The 15,801-nt window shown below is 40.0% G+C and overlaps 13 non-coding genes across 13 annotated transcripts; all 13 read left to right on the top strand.

Moving 5' to 3' along the window:
• Window positions 1-242: 242 nt before the first annotated feature.
• trnal-caa lies at window positions 243-354 on the top strand. Its single transcript has 2 exons — window positions 243-280; window positions 309-354. It is a non-coding gene; the product is annotated as a tRNA-Leu (tRNA).
• Window positions 355-749: 395 nt separating this feature from the next.
• On the top strand, window positions 750-861 carry trnal-caa. The gene is made up of 2 exons: window positions 750-787; window positions 816-861. It is a non-coding gene; the product is annotated as a tRNA-Leu (tRNA).
• Window positions 862-1,726: 865 nt separating this feature from the next.
• On the top strand, window positions 1,727-1,838 carry trnal-caa. The gene is made up of 2 exons: window positions 1,727-1,764; window positions 1,793-1,838. It is a non-coding gene; the product is annotated as a tRNA-Leu (tRNA).
• Window positions 1,839-2,232: 394 nt separating this feature from the next.
• On the top strand, window positions 2,233-2,343 carry trnal-caa. The gene is made up of 2 exons: window positions 2,233-2,270; window positions 2,298-2,343. It is a non-coding gene; the product is annotated as a tRNA-Leu (tRNA).
• A 1,408-nt stretch (window positions 2,344-3,751) lies between these two features.
• Window positions 3,752-3,863, top strand: trnal-caa. Its single transcript has 2 exons — window positions 3,752-3,789; window positions 3,818-3,863. It is a non-coding gene; the product is annotated as a tRNA-Leu (tRNA).
• Window positions 3,864-4,724: 861 nt separating this feature from the next.
• On the top strand, window positions 4,725-4,835 carry trnal-caa. The gene is made up of 2 exons: window positions 4,725-4,762; window positions 4,790-4,835. It is a non-coding gene; the product is annotated as a tRNA-Leu (tRNA).
• A 1,272-nt stretch (window positions 4,836-6,107) lies between these two features.
• Window positions 6,108-6,219, top strand: trnal-caa. Its single transcript has 2 exons — window positions 6,108-6,145; window positions 6,174-6,219. It is a non-coding gene; the product is annotated as a tRNA-Leu (tRNA).
• A 394-nt stretch (window positions 6,220-6,613) lies between these two features.
• Window positions 6,614-6,725, top strand: trnal-caa. Its single transcript has 2 exons — window positions 6,614-6,651; window positions 6,680-6,725. It is a non-coding gene; the product is annotated as a tRNA-Leu (tRNA).
• Window positions 6,726-6,992: 267 nt separating this feature from the next.
• On the top strand, window positions 6,993-7,104 carry trnal-caa. Its single transcript has 2 exons — window positions 6,993-7,030; window positions 7,059-7,104. It is a non-coding gene; the product is annotated as a tRNA-Leu (tRNA).
• Window positions 7,105-8,383: 1,279 nt separating this feature from the next.
• trnal-caa lies at window positions 8,384-8,495 on the top strand. The gene is made up of 2 exons: window positions 8,384-8,421; window positions 8,450-8,495. It is a non-coding gene; the product is annotated as a tRNA-Leu (tRNA).
• A 259-nt stretch (window positions 8,496-8,754) lies between these two features.
• On the top strand, window positions 8,755-8,866 carry trnal-caa. The gene is made up of 2 exons: window positions 8,755-8,792; window positions 8,821-8,866. It is a non-coding gene; the product is annotated as a tRNA-Leu (tRNA).
• A 1,296-nt stretch (window positions 8,867-10,162) lies between these two features.
• Window positions 10,163-10,274, top strand: trnal-caa. Its single transcript has 2 exons — window positions 10,163-10,200; window positions 10,229-10,274. It is a non-coding gene; the product is annotated as a tRNA-Leu (tRNA).
• A 2,351-nt stretch (window positions 10,275-12,625) lies between these two features.
• trnal-caa lies at window positions 12,626-12,736 on the top strand. Its single transcript has 2 exons — window positions 12,626-12,663; window positions 12,691-12,736. It is a non-coding gene; the product is annotated as a tRNA-Leu (tRNA).
• Window positions 12,737-15,801: the final 3,065 nt, after the last annotated feature.

Below are 15,801 nucleotides of genomic sequence, written 5' to 3'. Positions count from 1 at the left end.
ACTGTAATAGTAGGCATTTCTGCTTTTGCACAGTATCCCATTTTGGTCTACAAATGAAGATGTGGCTTCAAATCACACTTCTGTCAAAAGGGGCTTTGATAACTGAAAGAAGTGTTGAGACACAGAAAATGTAAACATTTTTTTGGCGAGTGGTTTAAACGGTTCAACTTATTGCCAATCAACATATTTTGCTGCTACAAATTACATTTGTTGAATTACTGTTCATACAGCACATATTGCATGTCAGAATGGCCGAGTGGTCTAAGGCGCCAGACTCAAGGCATTTTCACCTTCTCAGTTGATGAGGTTTCTGGTCTCCAAATGGAGGCGTGGGTTCAAATCCCACTTCTGACAAAGGGTCTTTTGTAACTGGAAGAAGTGTTGAGATAGTAAAAATTTCAATTTCAGCCTTGCCAGTTGATAAGGTTTCTGCTCTCCACATAGTGGCACGGGTTCAAATCTGGCTTCAGACAAAGTCTGAAAATCGAATAAATGCTGATGCCTTAACTGTAATAGTAGGCATTTCTGCTTTTGCACAGTATCCCATTTTGGTCTACAAATGAAGATGTGGCTTCAAATCACACTTCTGTCAAAAGGGGCTTTGATAACTGAAAGAAGTGTTGAGACACAGAAAATGTAAACATTTTTTTGGCCGAGTGGTTTAACGGTTCAACTTATTGCCAAGTCAACATATTCTGCTGCTACAAATTACATTTGTTGAATTACTGTTCATACAGCACATATTGCATGTCAGAATGGCCGAGTGGTCTAAGGCGCCAGACTCAAGGCATTTTCACCTTCTCAGTTGATGAGGTTTCTGGTCTCCAAATGGAGGCGTGGGTTCAAATCCCACTTCTGACAAAGGGTGTTTTGTAACTGGAAGAAATGTTGAGATAGTAAAAATTTCAATTTCAGCCTTGCCAGTTGATAAGGTTTCTGCTCTCCACATAGTGGCACGGGTTCAAATCTGGCTTCAGACAAAGTCTGAAAATCGAATAAATGCTGATGCCTTAACTGTAATAGTAGGCATTTCTGCTTTTGCACAGTATCCCATTTTGGTCTACAAATGAAGATGTGGCTTCAAATCACACTTCTGTCAAAAGGGGCTTTTATTTTTTTGGCCGAGTGGTTTAAACGGTTCAACTTATTGCCAAGTCAACATATTCTGCTGCTACAAATTACATTTGTTGAATTACTGTTCATACAACACATATTGCATGTCAGAATGGCCGAGTGGTCTAAGGCGCCAGACTCAAGGCATTTTCACCTTCTCAGTTGATGAGGTTTTTGGTCTCCAAATGGAGGCGTGGGTTCAAATCCCACTTCTGACAAAGGTTCTTTTGTAACTGGAAGAAGCGTTGAGATAGTAAAAATTTCAATTTCAGCCTTGCCAGTTGATAAGGTTTCTGCTCTCCACATAGTGGCATGGGTTCAAATCTGGCTTCAGACAAAGTCTGAAAATCGAATAGACGCTGATGCCTTAACTGTAATAGTAGGCATTTCTGCTTTTGCACAGTATCCCATTTTGGTCTACAAATGAAGATGTGGCTTCAAATCACACTTCTGTCAAAAGGGGCTTTGATAACTGAAAGAAGTGTTGAGACACAGAAAATGTAAACATTTTTTTGGCCGAGTGGTTTAAACGGTTCAACTTATTGCCAATCAACATATTTTGCTGCTACAAATTACATTTGTTGAATTACTGTTCATACAGCACATATTGCATGTCAGAATGGCCGAGTGGTCTAAGGCGCCAGACTCAAGGCATTTTCACCTTCTCAGTTGATGAGGTTTCTGGTCTCCAAATGGAGGCGTGGGTTCAAATCCCACTTCTGACAAAGGGTCTTTTGTAACTGGAAGAAGTGTTGAGATAGTAAAAATTTCAATTTCAGCCTTGCCAGTTGATAAGGTTTCTGCTCTCCACATAGTGGCACGGGTTCAAATCTGGCTTCAGACAAAGTCTGAAAATCGAATAAATGCTGATGCCTTAACTGTAATAGTAGGCATTTCTGCTTTTGCACAGTATCCCATTTTGGTCTACAAATGAAGATGTGGCTTCAAATCACACTTCTGTCAAAAGGGGCTTTGATAACTGAAAGAAGTGTTGAGACACAGAAAATGTAAACATTTTTTGGCCGAGTGGTTTAACGGTTCAACTTATTGCCAAGTCAACATATTCTGCTGCTACAAATTACATTTGTTGAATTACTGTTCATACAGCACATATTGCATGTCAGAATGGCCGAGTGGTCTAAGGCGCCAGACTCAAGGCTTTTCACCTTCTCAGTTGATGAGGTTTCTGGTCTCCAAATGGAGGCGTGGGTTCAAATCCCACTTCTGACAAAGGTTCTTTTGTAACTGGAAGAAGTGTTGAGATAGTAAAAATTTCAATTTCAGCCTTGCCAGTTGATAAGGTTTCTGCTCTCCACATAGTGGCATGGGTTCAAATCTGGCTTCAGACAAAGTCTGAAAATCGAATAAATGCTGATGCCTTAACTGTAATAGTAGGCATTTCTGCTTTTGCACAGTATCCCATTTTGGTCTACAAATGAAGATGTGGCTTCAAATCACACTTCTGTCAAATGGTCTTTGATAACTGAAAGAAGTGTTGAGACACAGAAAATGTAAACATTTTTTTGGCCGAGTGGTTTAAACGGTTCAACTTATTGCCAAGTCAACATATTTTGCTGCTACAAATTACATTTGTTGAATTACTGTTCATACAGCACATATTGCATGTCAGAATGGCCGAGTGGTCTAAGGCGCCGGACTCAAGGCATTTTCACCTTCTCAGTTGATGAGGTTTCTGATCTCCAAATGGAGGCGTGGGTTCAATCCCACTTCTGACAAAGGGTCTTTTGTAACTGGAAGAAGTGTTGAGATAGTAAAATTTCAATTTCAGCCTTGCCAGTTGATAAGGTTTCTGCTCTCCACATAGTGGCACGGGTTCAAATCTGGCTTCAGACAAAGTCTGAAAATCGAATAAATGCTGATGCCTTAACTGTAATAGTAGGCATTTCTGCTTTTGCACAGTATCCCATTTTGGTCTACAAATGAAGATGTGGCTTCAAATCACACTTCTGTCAAATGGTCTTTGATAACTGAAAGAAGTGTTGAGACACAGAAATTGTAAACATTTTTTTGGCCGAGTGGTTTAAACGGTTCAACTTATTGCCAAGTCAACATATTTTGCTGCTACAAATTACATTTGTTGAATTACTGTTCATACAGCACATATTGCATGTCAGAATGGCCGAGTGGTCTAAGGCGCCAGACTCAAGGCGTTTTCACCTTCTCAGTTGATGAGGTTTCTGGTCTCCAAATGGAGGTGTGGGTTGAAATCCCACTTCTGACAAAGGTTCTTTTGTAACTGGAAGAAGTTTTGAGATAGTAAAAATTTCAATTTCAGCCTTGCCAGTTGATAAGGTTTCTGCTCTCCACATAGTGGCATGGGTTCAAATCTGGCTTCAGACAAAGTCTGAAAATCGAATAAACGCTGACGCCTTAACTGTAATAGTAGGCATTTCTGCTTTTGCACAGTATCCCATTTTGGTCTACAAATGAAGATGTGGCTTCAAATCACACTTCTGTCAAAAGGGGCTTTGATAACTGAAAGAAGTGTTGAGACACAGAAAATGTAAACATTTTTTTGGCTGAGTGGTTTAAACGGTTCAACTTATTGCCAAGTCAACATATTTTGCTGCTACAAATTACATTTGTAGAATTACTGTTCATGCAGCAAAACTTGCATGTCAGAATGGCCGAGTGGTCTAAGGCGCCAGACTCAAGGCATTTTCACCTTCTCAGTTGATGAGGTTTCTGGTCTCCAAATGGAGGCGTGGGTTCAAATCCCACTTCTGACAAAGGTTCTTTTGTAACTGGAAGAAGTGTTGAGATAGTAAAAATTTCAATTTCAGCCTTGCCAGTTGAGAAGGTTTCTGCTCTCCACATAGTGGTATGGGTTCAAATCTGGCTTCAGACAAAGTCTGAAAATCGAATAAATGCTGATGCCTTAACTGTAATAGTAGGCATTTCTGCTTTTGCACAGTATCCCATTTTGGTCTACAAATGAAGATGTGGCTTCAAATCACACTTCTGTCAAAAGGGGCTTTGATTTTTTGGCGAGTGGTTTAAACGGTTCAACTTTTTGCCAAGTCAACATATTCTGCTGCTACAAATTACATTTGTTGAATTACTGTTCATACAACACATATTGCATGTCAGAATGGCCGAGTGGTCTAAGGCGCCAGACTCAAGGCATTTTCACCTTCTCAGTTGATCAGGTTTCTGGTCTCCAAATGGAGGCGTGGGTTCAAATCCACTTCTGACAAAGGTTCTTTTGTAACTGGAAGAAGCGTTGAGATAGTAAAATTTCAATTTCAGCCTTGCCAGTTGATAAGGTTTCTGCTCTCCACATAGTGGCATGGGTTCAAATCTGGCTTCAGACAAAGTCTGAAAATCGAATAAACGCTGATGCCTTAACTGTAATAGTAGGCATTTCTGCTTTTGCACAGTATCCCATTTTGGTCTACAAATGAAGATGTGGCTTCAAATCACACTTCTGTCAAAAGGGGCTTTGATAACTGAAAGAAGTGTTGAGACACAGAAAATGTAAACATTTTTTGGCCGAGTGGTTTAAACGGTTCAACTTATTGCCAAGTCAACATATTTTGCTGCTACAAATTACATTTGTTGAATTACTGTTCATACAGCAAAACTTGCATGTCAGAATGGCCGAGTGGTCTAAGGCGCCAGACTCAAGGCATTTCATCTTCTCAGTTGATGAGGTTTCTGGTCTCCAAATGGAGGCGTGGGTTCAAATCCCACTTCTGACAAAGGTTCTTTTGTAATTGGAAGAAGTGTTGAGATAGTAAAAATTTCAATTTCAACCTTGCCAGTTGATAAGGTTTCTGCTCTCCACATAGTGGCATGGGTTCAAATCTGGCTTCAGACAAAGTCTGAAAATCGAATAACTGTTGATGCCTTAACTGTAATAGTAGGCATTTCTGCTTTTGCACAGTATCCCATTTTGGTCTACAAATGAAGATGTGGCTTCAAATCACACTTCTGTCAAAGGGGCTTTGATAACTGAAAGAAGTGTTGAGACACAGAAAATGTAAACATTTTTTTGGCCGAAAGTGGTTTAAACGGTTCAACTTATTGCCAATCAACATATTTTGCTGCTACAAATTACATTTGTTGAATTACTGTTCATACAGCACATATTGCATGTCAGAATGGCCCGAGTGGTCTAAGGCGCCAGACTCAAGGCATTTTCACCTTCTCAGTTGATGAGGTTTCTGGTCTCCAAATGGAGGCGTGGGTTCAAATCCACTTCTGACAAAGGGTCTTTTGTAACTGGAAGAAGTGTTGAGATAGTAAAAATTTCAATTTCAGCCTTGCCAGTTGATAAGGTTTCTGCTCTCCACATAGTGGCACGGGTTCAAATCTGGCTTCAGACAAAGTCTGAAAATCGAATAAATGCTGATGCCTTTTTTTTTGGCGAGTGGTTTAAGCGGTTCAACTTATTGCCAAGTCAACATATTCTGCTGCTACAAATTACATTTGTTGAATTACTGTTCATACAGCAAAATTTGCATGTCAGAATGGCCGAGTGGTCTAGGCGCCAGACTCAAGGCATTTTCACCTTCTCAGTTGATGAGGTTTCTGGTCTCCAAATGGAGGCGTGGGTTCAAATCCCACTTCTGACAAAGGTTCTTTTGTAATTGGAAGAAGTGTTGAGATAGTAAAAATTTCAATTTCAGCCTTGCCAGTTGATAAGGTTTCTGCTCTCCACATAGTGGCATGGGTTCAAATCTGGCTTCAGACAAAGTCTGAAAATCGAATAACTGTTGATGCCTTAACTGTAATAGTAGGCATTTCTGCTTTTGCACAGTATCCCATTTTGGTCTACAAATGAAGATGTGGCTTCAAATCACACTTCTGTCAAAAGGGCTTTGATAACTGAAAGAAGTGTTGAGACACAGAAAATGTAAACATTTTTTTTGGCCGAGTGGTTTAAACGGTTCAACTTATTGCCAAGTCAACATATTTTGCTGCTACAAATTACATTTGTTGAATTACTGTTCATACAGCAAAACTTGCATGTCAGAATGGCCGAGTGGTCTAAGGCGCCAGACTCAAGGCATTTTCATCTTCTCAGTTGATGAGGTTTCTGGTCTCCAAATGGAGGCGTGGGTTCAAATCCCACTTCTGACAAAGGTTCTTTTGTAATTGGAAGAAGTGTTGAGATAGTAAAAATTTCAATTTCAACCTTGCCAGTTGATAAGGTTTCTGCTCTCCACATAGTGGCATGGGTTCAAATCTGGCTTCAGACAAAGTCTGAAAATCGAATAACTGTTGATGCCTTAACTGTAATAGTAGGCATTTCTGCTTTTGCACAGTATCCCATTTTGGTCTACAAATGAAGATGTGGCTTCAAATCACACTTCTGTCAAAGGGGCTTTGATAACTGAAAGAAGTGTTGAGACACAGAAAATGTAAACATTTTTTTGGCCGAGTGGTTTAAACGGTTCAACTTATTGCCAATCAACATATTTTGCTGCTACAAATTACATTTGTTGAATTACTGTTCATACAGCACATATTGCATGTCAGAATGGCCGAGTGGTCTAAGGCGCCAGACTCAAGGCATTTTCACCTTCTCAGTTGATGAGGTTTCTGGTCTCCAAATGGAGGCGTGGGTTCAAATCCCACTTCTGACAAAGGGTCTTTTGTAACTGGAAGAAGTGTTGAGATAGTAAAAATTTCAATTTCAGCCTTGCCAGTTGATAAGGTTTCTGCTCTCCACATAGTGGCACGGGTTCAAATCTGGCTTCAGACAAAGTCTGAAAATCGAATAAATGCTGATGCCTTACATTTTACATTTTTTGGCCGAGTGGTTTAAACGGTTCAACTTATTGCCAAGTCAACATATTCTGCTGCTACAAATTACATTTGTTGAATTACTGTTCATACAGCAAAATTTGCATGTCAGAATGGCCGAGTGGTCTAAGGCGCCAGACTCAAGGCATTTTCACCTTCTCAGTTGATGAGGTTTCTGGTCTCCAAATGGAGGCGTGGGTTCAAATCCCACTTCTGACAAAGGTTCTTTTGTAATTGGAAGAAGTGTTGAGATAGTAAAATTTCAATTTCAACCTTGCCAGTTGATAAGGTTTCTGCTCTCCACATAGTGGCATGGGTTCAAATCTGGCTTCAGACAAAGTCTGAAAATCGAATAACTGTTGATGCCTTAACTGTAATAGTAGGCATTTCTGCTTTTGCACAGTATCCCATTTTGGTCTACAAATGAAGATGTGGCTTCAAATCACACTTCTGTCAAAAGGGGCTTTGATAACTGAAAGAAGTGTTGAGACACAGAAAATGTAAACATTTTTTGGCCGAGTGGTTTAAACGGTTCAACTTATTGCCAATCAACATATTTTGCTGCTACAAATTACATTTGTTGAATTACTGTTCATACAGCACATATTGCATGTCAGAATGGCCGAGTGGTCTAAGGCGCCTGACTCAAGGCATTTTCACCTTCTCAGTTGATGAGGTTTCTGGTCTCCAAATGGAGCGTGGGTTCAAATCCACTTCTGACAAAGGGTCTTTTGTAACTGGAAGAAGTGTTGAGATAGTAAAAATTTCAATTTCAGCCTTGCCAGTTGATAAGGTTTCTGCTCTCCACATAGTGGCACGGGTTCAAATCTGGCTTCAGACAAAGTCTGAAAATCGAATAAATGCTGATGCCTTACACTTTTTTTTGGCCGAGTGGTTTAAATCGGTTCAACTTATTGCCAAGTCAACATATTCTGCTGCTACAAATTACATTTGTTGGAATTACTGTTCATACAGCAAAAATTTGCATGTCAGAATGGCCGATAATCTAAAGGCGCCAAATTTCAGGCATTCACAGCATTTTCACCTTCTCAGTTGATGAGGTTTCTGGTCTCCAAATGGGCGTGGGTTCAAATCCCACTTCTGACAAAGGTTCTTTTGTAATTGGAAGAAGTGTTGAGATAGTAAAATTTCAATTTCAACCTTGCCAGTTGATAAGGTTTCTGCTCTCCACATAGTGGCATGGGTTCAAATCTGGCTTCAGACAAAGTCTGAAAATCGAATAACTGTTGATGCCTTAACTGTAATAGTAGGCATTTCTGCTTTACACAGTATCCCATTTTGGTCTACAAATGAAGATGTGGCTTCAAATCACACTTCTGTCAAAGGGGCTTTGATAACTGAAAGAAGTGTTGAGACACAGAAAATGTAAACATTTTTTGGCTGAGTGGTTTAAGCGGTTCAACTTATTGCCAATCAACATATTTTGCTGCTACAAATTACATTTGTTGAATTACTGTTCATACAGCACATATTGCATGTCAGAATGGCCGAGTGGTCTAAGGCGCCAGACTCAAGGCATTTTCACCTTCTCAGTTGATGAGGTTTCTGGTCTCCAAATGGAGGCGTGGGTTCAAATCCCACTTCTGACAAAGGTTCTTTGTAACTGGAAGAAGTGTTGAGATAGTAAAAATTTCAATTTCAGCCTTGCCAGTTGATAAGGTTTCTGCTCTCCACATAGTGGCACGGGTTCAAATCTGGCTTCAGACAAAGTCTGAAAATCGAATAAATGCTGATGCCTTACATTTTTTTGGCGAGTGGTTTAAGCGGTTCAACTTATTGCCAAGTCAACATATTCTGCTGCTACAAATTACATTTGTTGAATTACTGTTCATACAGCAAAATTTGCATGTCAGAATGGCCGAGTGGTCTAAGGCGCCAGACTCAAGGCATTTTCACCTTCTCAGTTGATGAGGTTTCTGGTCTCCAAATGGAGGCGTGGGTTCAAATCCCACTTCTGACAAAGGTTCTTTTGTAATTGGAAGAAGTGTTGAGATAGTAAAAATTTCAATTTCAACCTTGCCAGTTGATAAGGTTTCTGCTCTCCACATAGTGGCATGGGTTCAAATCTGGCTTCAGACAAAGTCTGAAAATCGAATAACTGTTGATGCCTTAACTGTAATAGTAGGCATTTCTGCTTTTGCACAGTATCCCATTTTGGTCTACAAATGAAGATGTGGCTTCAAATCACACTTCTGTCAAAAGGGGCTTTGATAACTGAAAGAAGTGTTGAGACACAGAAAATGTAAACATTTTTTTGGCCGAGTGGTTTAAACGGTTCAACTTATTGCCAATCAACATATTTTGCTGCTACAAATTACATTTGTTGAATTACTGTTCATACAGCACATATTGCATGTCAGAATGGCCGAGTGGTCTAAGGCGCCTGACTCAAGGCATTTTCACCTTCTCAGTTGATGAGGTTTCTGGTCTCCAAATGGAGGCGTGGGTTCAAATCCACTTCTGACAAAGGGTCTTTTGTAACTGGAAGAAGTGTTGAGATAGTAAAATTTCAATTTCAGCCTTGCCAGTTGATAAGGTTTCTGCTCTCCACATAGTGGTACTGTAATAGTAGGCATTTCGGGTTCAAATCTGGCTTCAGACAAAGTCTGAAAATCGAATAAATGCTGATGCCTTACATTTTTTTGGCCGAGTGGTTTAAACGGTTCAACTTATTGCCAAGTCAACATATTCTGCTGCTACAAATTACATTTGTTGAATTACTGTTCATACAGCAAAATTTGCATGTCAGAATGGCCGAGTGGTCTAAGGCGCCAGACTCAAGGCATTTTCACCTTCTCAGTTGATGAGGTTTCTGGTCTCCAAATGGAGGCGTGGGGTTCAAATCCCACTTCTGACAAAGGTTCTTTTGTAATTGGAAGAAGTGTTGAGATAGTAAAAATTTCAATTTCAACCTTGCCAGTTGATAAGGTTTCTGCTCTCCACATAGTGGCATGGGTTCAAATCTGGCTTCAGACAAAAGTCTGAAAATCGAATAACTGTTGATGCCTTAACTGTAATAGTAGGCATTTCTGCTTTTGCACAGTATCCCATTTTGGTCTACAAATGAAGATGTGGCTTCAAATCACACTTCTGTCAAAAGGGGCTTTGATAACTGAAAGAAGTGTTGAGACACAGAAAATGTAAACATGTTTTTTTGGCCGAGTGGTTTAAGCGGTTCAACTTATTGCCAAGTCAACATATTTTGCTGCTACAAATTACATTTGTTGAATTACTGTTCATACAGCAAAACTTGCATGTCAGAATGGCCGAGTGGTCTAAGGCGCCAGACTCAAGGCATTTTCATCTTCTCAGTTGATGAGGTTTCTGGTCTCCAAATGGAGGCGTGGGTTCAAATCCCACTTCTGACAAAGGTTCTTTTGTAATTGGAAGAAGTGTTGAGATAGTAAAAATTTCAATTTCAACCTTGCCAGTTGATAAGGTTTCTGCTCTCCACATAGTGGCATGGGTTCAAATCTGGCTTCAGACAAAGTCTGAAAATCGAATAACTGTTGATGCCTTAACTGTAATAGTAGGCATTTCTGCTTTTGCACAGTATCCCATTTTGGTCTACAAATGAAGATGTGGCTTCAAATCACACTTCTGTCAAAAGGGGCTTTGATAACTGAAAGAAGTGTTGAGACACAGAAAATGTAAACATTTTTTTGGCGAGTGGTTTAAACGGTTCAACTTATTGCCAAGTCAACATATTTTGCTGCTACAAATTACATTTGTTGAATTACTGTTCATACAGCAAAACTTGCATGTCAGAATGGCCGAGTGGTCTAAGGCGCCAGACTCAAGGCATTTTCACCTTCTCAGTTGATGAGGTTTCTGGTCTCCAACTGGAGGCGTGGGTTCAAATCCCACTTCTGACAAAGGTTCTTTTGTAATTGGAAGAAGTGTTGAGATAGTAAAAATTTCAATTTCAGCCTTGCCAGTTGATAAGGTTTCTGCTCTCCACATAGTGGCATGGGTTCAAATCTGGCTTCAGACAAAGTCTGAAAATCGAATGACTGTTGATGCCTTAACTGTAATAGTAGGCATTTCTGCTTTTGCACAGTATCCCATTTTGGTCTACAAATGAAGATGTGGCTTCAAATCACACTTCTGTCAAAAGGGGCTTTGATAACTGAAAGAAGTGTTGAGACACAGAAAATGTAAACATTTTTTTGGCCGAGTGGTTTAAGCGGTTCAACTTATTGCCAATCAACATATTTTGCTGCTACAAATTACATTTGTGGAATTACTGTTCATACAGCACATATTGCATGTCAGAATGGCCGAGTGGTCTAAGGCGCCAGACTCAAGGCTTTTTTTCACCTTCTCAGTTGATGAGGTTTCTGGTCTCCAAATGGAGGCGTGGGTTCAAATCCCACTTCTGACAAAGGGTCTTTTGTAACTGGAAGAAGTGTTGAGATAGTAAAAATTTCAATTTCAGCCTTGCCAGTTGATAAGGTTTCTGCTCTCCACATAGTGGCACGGGTTCAAATCTGGCTTCAGACAAAGTCTGAAAATCGAATAAATGCTGATGCCTTAACTGTAATAGTAGGCATTTCTGCTTTTGCACAGTATCCCATTTTGGTCTACAAATGAAGATGTGGCTTCAAATCACACTTCTGTCAAAAGGGGCTTTGATAACTGAAAGAAGTGTTGAGACACAGAAAATGTAAACATTTTTTTGGCCGAGTGGTTTAAACGGTTCAACTTATTGCCAAGTCAACATATTCTGCTGCTACAAATTACATTTGTTGAATTACTGTTCATACAGCAAAATTTGCATGTCAGAATGGCCGAGAGTGGTCTAAGGCGCCAGACTCAAGGCATTTTCACCTTCTTAGTTGATGAGGTTTCTGGTCTCCAAATGGAGGCGTGGGTTCAAATCCACTTCTGACAAAGGTTATTTTGTAACTGGAAGAAGTGTTGAGATAGTAAAAATTTCAATTTCAGCCTTGCCAGTTGAGAAGGTTTCTTCTCTCCACATAGTGGTATGGGTTCAAATCTGGCTTCAGACAAAGTCTGAAAATTGAATAAATGCTGATGCCTTAACTGTAATAGTAGGCATTTCTGCTTTTGCACAGTATCCCATTTTGGTCTACAAATGAAGATGTGGCTTCAAATCACACTTCTGTCAAAAGGGGCTTTGATTTTTTTGGCGAGTGGTTTAAACAGTTCAACTTATTGCCAAGTCAACATATTTTGCTGCTACAAATTACATTTGTTGAATTACTGTTCATACAGCACATATTGCATGTCAGAATGGCCGCGTGGTCTAAGGCGCCAGACTCAAGGCTTTTCACCTTCTCAGTTGATGAGGTTTCTGGTCTCCAAATGGAGGCGTGGGTTCAAATCCCACTTCTGACAAAGGTTCTTTTGTAACTGGAAGAAGTGTTGAGATAGTAAAAATTTCAATTTCAGCCTTGCCAGTTGATAAGGTTTCTGCTCTCCACATAGTGGCATGGGTTCAAATCTGGCTTCAGACAAAGTCTGAAAATCGAATAAATGCTGATGCCTTAACTGTAATAGTAGGCATTTCTGCTTTTGCACAGTATCCCATTTTGGTCTACAAATGAAGATGTGGCTTCAAATCACACTTCTGTCAAAAGGGGCTTTGATTTTTTTGGCCGAGTGGTTTAAACAGTTCAACTTATTGCCAAGTCAACATATTTTGCTGCTACAAATTACATTTGTTGAATTACTGTTCATACAGCACATATTGCATGTCAGAATGGCCGAGTGGTCTAAGGCGCCAGACTCAAGGCTTTTCACCTTCTCAGTTGATGAGGTTTCTGGTCTCCAAATGGAGGCGTGGGTTCAAATCCCACTTCTGACAAAGGTTCTTTTGTAACTGGAAGAAGTGTTGAGATAGTAAAAATTTCAATTTCAGCCTTGCCAGTTGATAAGGTTTCTGCTCTCCACATAGTGGCATGGGTTCAAATCTGGCTTCAGACAAAGTCTGAAAATCGAATAAATGCTGATGCCTTAACTGTAATAGTAGGCATTTCTGCTTTTGCACAGTATCCCATTTTGGTCTACAAATGAAGATGTGGCTTCAAATCACACTTCTGTCAAAAGGGCTTTGATAACTGAAAGAAGTGTTGAGACACAGAAAATGTAAACATTTTTGGCCGAGTGGTTTAAACGGTTCAACTTATTGCCAAGTCAACATATTTTGCTGCTACAAATTACATTTGTTGAATTACTGTTCATACAGCACATATTGCATGTCAGAATGGCCGAGTGGTCTAAGGCGCCGGACTCAAGGCATTTTCACCTTCTCAGTTGATGAGGTTTCTGGTCTCCAAATGGAGGCGTGGGTTCAAATCCCACTTCTGACAAAGGGTCTTTTGTAACTGGAAGAAGTGTTGAGATAGTAAAAATTTCAATTTCAGCCTTGCCAGTTGATAAGGTTTCTGCTCTCCACATAGTGGCACGGGTTCAAATCTGGCTTCAGACAAAGTCTGAAAATCGAATAAATGCTGATGCCTTAACTGTAATAGTAGGCATTTCTGCTTTGCACAGTATCCCATTTTGGTCTACAAATGAAGATGTGGCTTCAAATCACACTTCTGTCAAATGGTCTTTGATAACTGAAAGAAGTGTTGAGACACAGAAATTGTAAACATTTTTTTGGCGAGTGGTTTAAGCGGTTCAACTTATTGCCAAGTCAACATATTTTGCTGCTACAAATTACATTTGTTGAATTACTGTTCATACAGCACATATTGCATGTCAGAATGGCCGAGTGGTCTAAGGCGCCAGACTCAAGGCGTTTTCACCTTCTCAGTTGATGAGGTTTCTGGTCTCCAAATGGAGGTGTGGGTTGAAATCCCACTTCTGACAAAGGTTCTTTTGTAACTGGAAGAAGTTTTGAGATAGTAAAAATTTCAATTTCAGCCTTGCCAGTTGATAAGGTTTCTGCTCTCCACATAGTGGCATGGGTTCAAATCTGGCTTCAGACAAAGTCTGAAAATCGAATAAACGCTGATGCCTTAACTGTAATAGTAGGCATTTCTGCTTTTGCACAGTATCCCATTTTGGTCTACAAATGAAGATGTGGCTTCAAATCACACTTCTGTCAAAAGGGGCTTTGATAACTGAAAGAAGTGTTGAGACACAGAAAATGTAAACATTTTTTTGGCGAGTGGTTTAAGCGGTTCAACTTATTGCCAAGTCAACATATTTTGCTGCTACAAATTACATTTGTAGAATTACTGTTCATGCAGCAAAACTTGCATGTCAGAATGGCCGAGTGGTCTAAGGCGCCAGACTCAAGGCATTTTCACCTTCTCAGTTGATGAGGTTTCTGGTCTCCAAATGGAGGCGTGGGTTCAAATCCACTTCTGACAAAGGTTCTTTTGTAACTGGAAGAAGTGTTGAGATAGTAAAAATTTCAATTTCAGCCTTGCCAGTTGAGAAGGTTTCTGCTCTCCACATAGTGGTATGGGTTCAAATCTGGCTTCAGACAAAGTCTGAAAATCGAATAAATGCTGATGCCTTAACTGTAATAGTAGGCATTTCTGCTTTTGCACAGTATCCCATTTTGGTCTACAAATGAAGATGTGGCTTCAAATCACACTTCTGTCAAAAGGGGCTTTATTTTTTTGGCCGAGTGGTTTAAACGGTTCAACTTATTGCCAAGTCAACATATTCTGCTGCTACAAATTACATTTGTTGAATTACTGTTCATACAACACATATTGCATGTCAGATTGGCCGAGTGGTCTAAGGCGCCAGACTCAAGGCATTTTCACCTTCTCAGTTGATGAGGTTTCTGGTCTGCAAATGGAGGCGTGGGTTCAAATCCCACTTCTGACAAAGGTTCTTTTGTAACTGGAAGAAGTGTTGAGATAGTAAAATTTCAATTTCAGCCTTGCCAGTTGAGAAGGTTTCTGCTCTCCACATAGTGGCACAGGTTCAAATCTGGCTTCAGACAAAGTCTGAAAATCGAATAAATGCTGATGCCTTACATTTTTTTGGCGAGTGGTTTAAACGGTTCAACTTATTGCCAAGTCAACATATTTTGCTGCTACAAATTACATTTGTTGAATTACTGTTCATACAGCACATATTGCATGTCAGAATGGCCGAGTGGTCTAAGGCGCCGGACTCAAGGCATTTTCACCTTCTCAGTTGATGAGGTTTCTGGTCTCCAAATGGAGGCGTGGGTTCAAATCCACTTCTGACAAAGGGTCTTTTGTAACTGGAAGAAGTGTTGAGATAGTAAAAATTTCAATTTCAGCCTTGCCAGTTGATAAGGTTTCTGCTCTCCACATAGTGGCACGGGTTCAAATCTGGCTTCAGACAAAGTCTGAAAATCGAATAAATGCTGATGCCTTAACTGTAATAGTAGGCATTTCTGCTTTTGCACAGTATCCCATTTTGGTCTACAAATGAAGATGTGGCTTCAAATCACACTTCTGTCAAATGGTCTTTGATAACTGAAAGAAGTGTTGAGACACAGAAATTGTAAACATTTTTTTGGCGAGTGGTTTAAGCGGTTCAACTTATTGCCAAGTCAACATATTTTGCTGCTACAAATTACATTTGTTGAATTACTGTTCATACAGCACATATTGCATGTCAGAATGGCCGAGTGGTCTAAGGCGCCAGACTCAAGGCGTTTTCACCTTCTCAGTTGATGAGGTTTCTGGTCTCCAAATGGAGGTGTGGGTTGAAATCCCACTTCTGACAAAGGTTCTTTTGTAACTGGAAGAAGTTTTGAGATAGTAAAAATTTCAATTTCAGCCTTGCCAGTTGATAAGGTTTCAGCTCTCCACATAGTGGCATGGGTTCAAATCTGGCTTCAGACAAAGTCTGAAAATCGAATAAACGCTGATGCCTTAACTGTAATAGTAGGCATTTCTGCTTTTGCACAGTATCCCATTTTGGTCTACA

Source organism: Puntigrus tetrazona, chromosome 20 (assembly GCF_018831695.1).
Source record: "Puntigrus tetrazona isolate hp1 chromosome 20, ASM1883169v1, whole genome shotgun sequence".
NCBI classification, from domain to species: domain Eukaryota; kingdom Metazoa; phylum Chordata; class Actinopteri; order Cypriniformes; family Cyprinidae; genus Puntigrus; species Puntigrus tetrazona.
The sequence above is the reverse complement of the archived record's forward strand: the minus strand, read 5'-3'. Positions and strand labels throughout refer to the sequence as shown.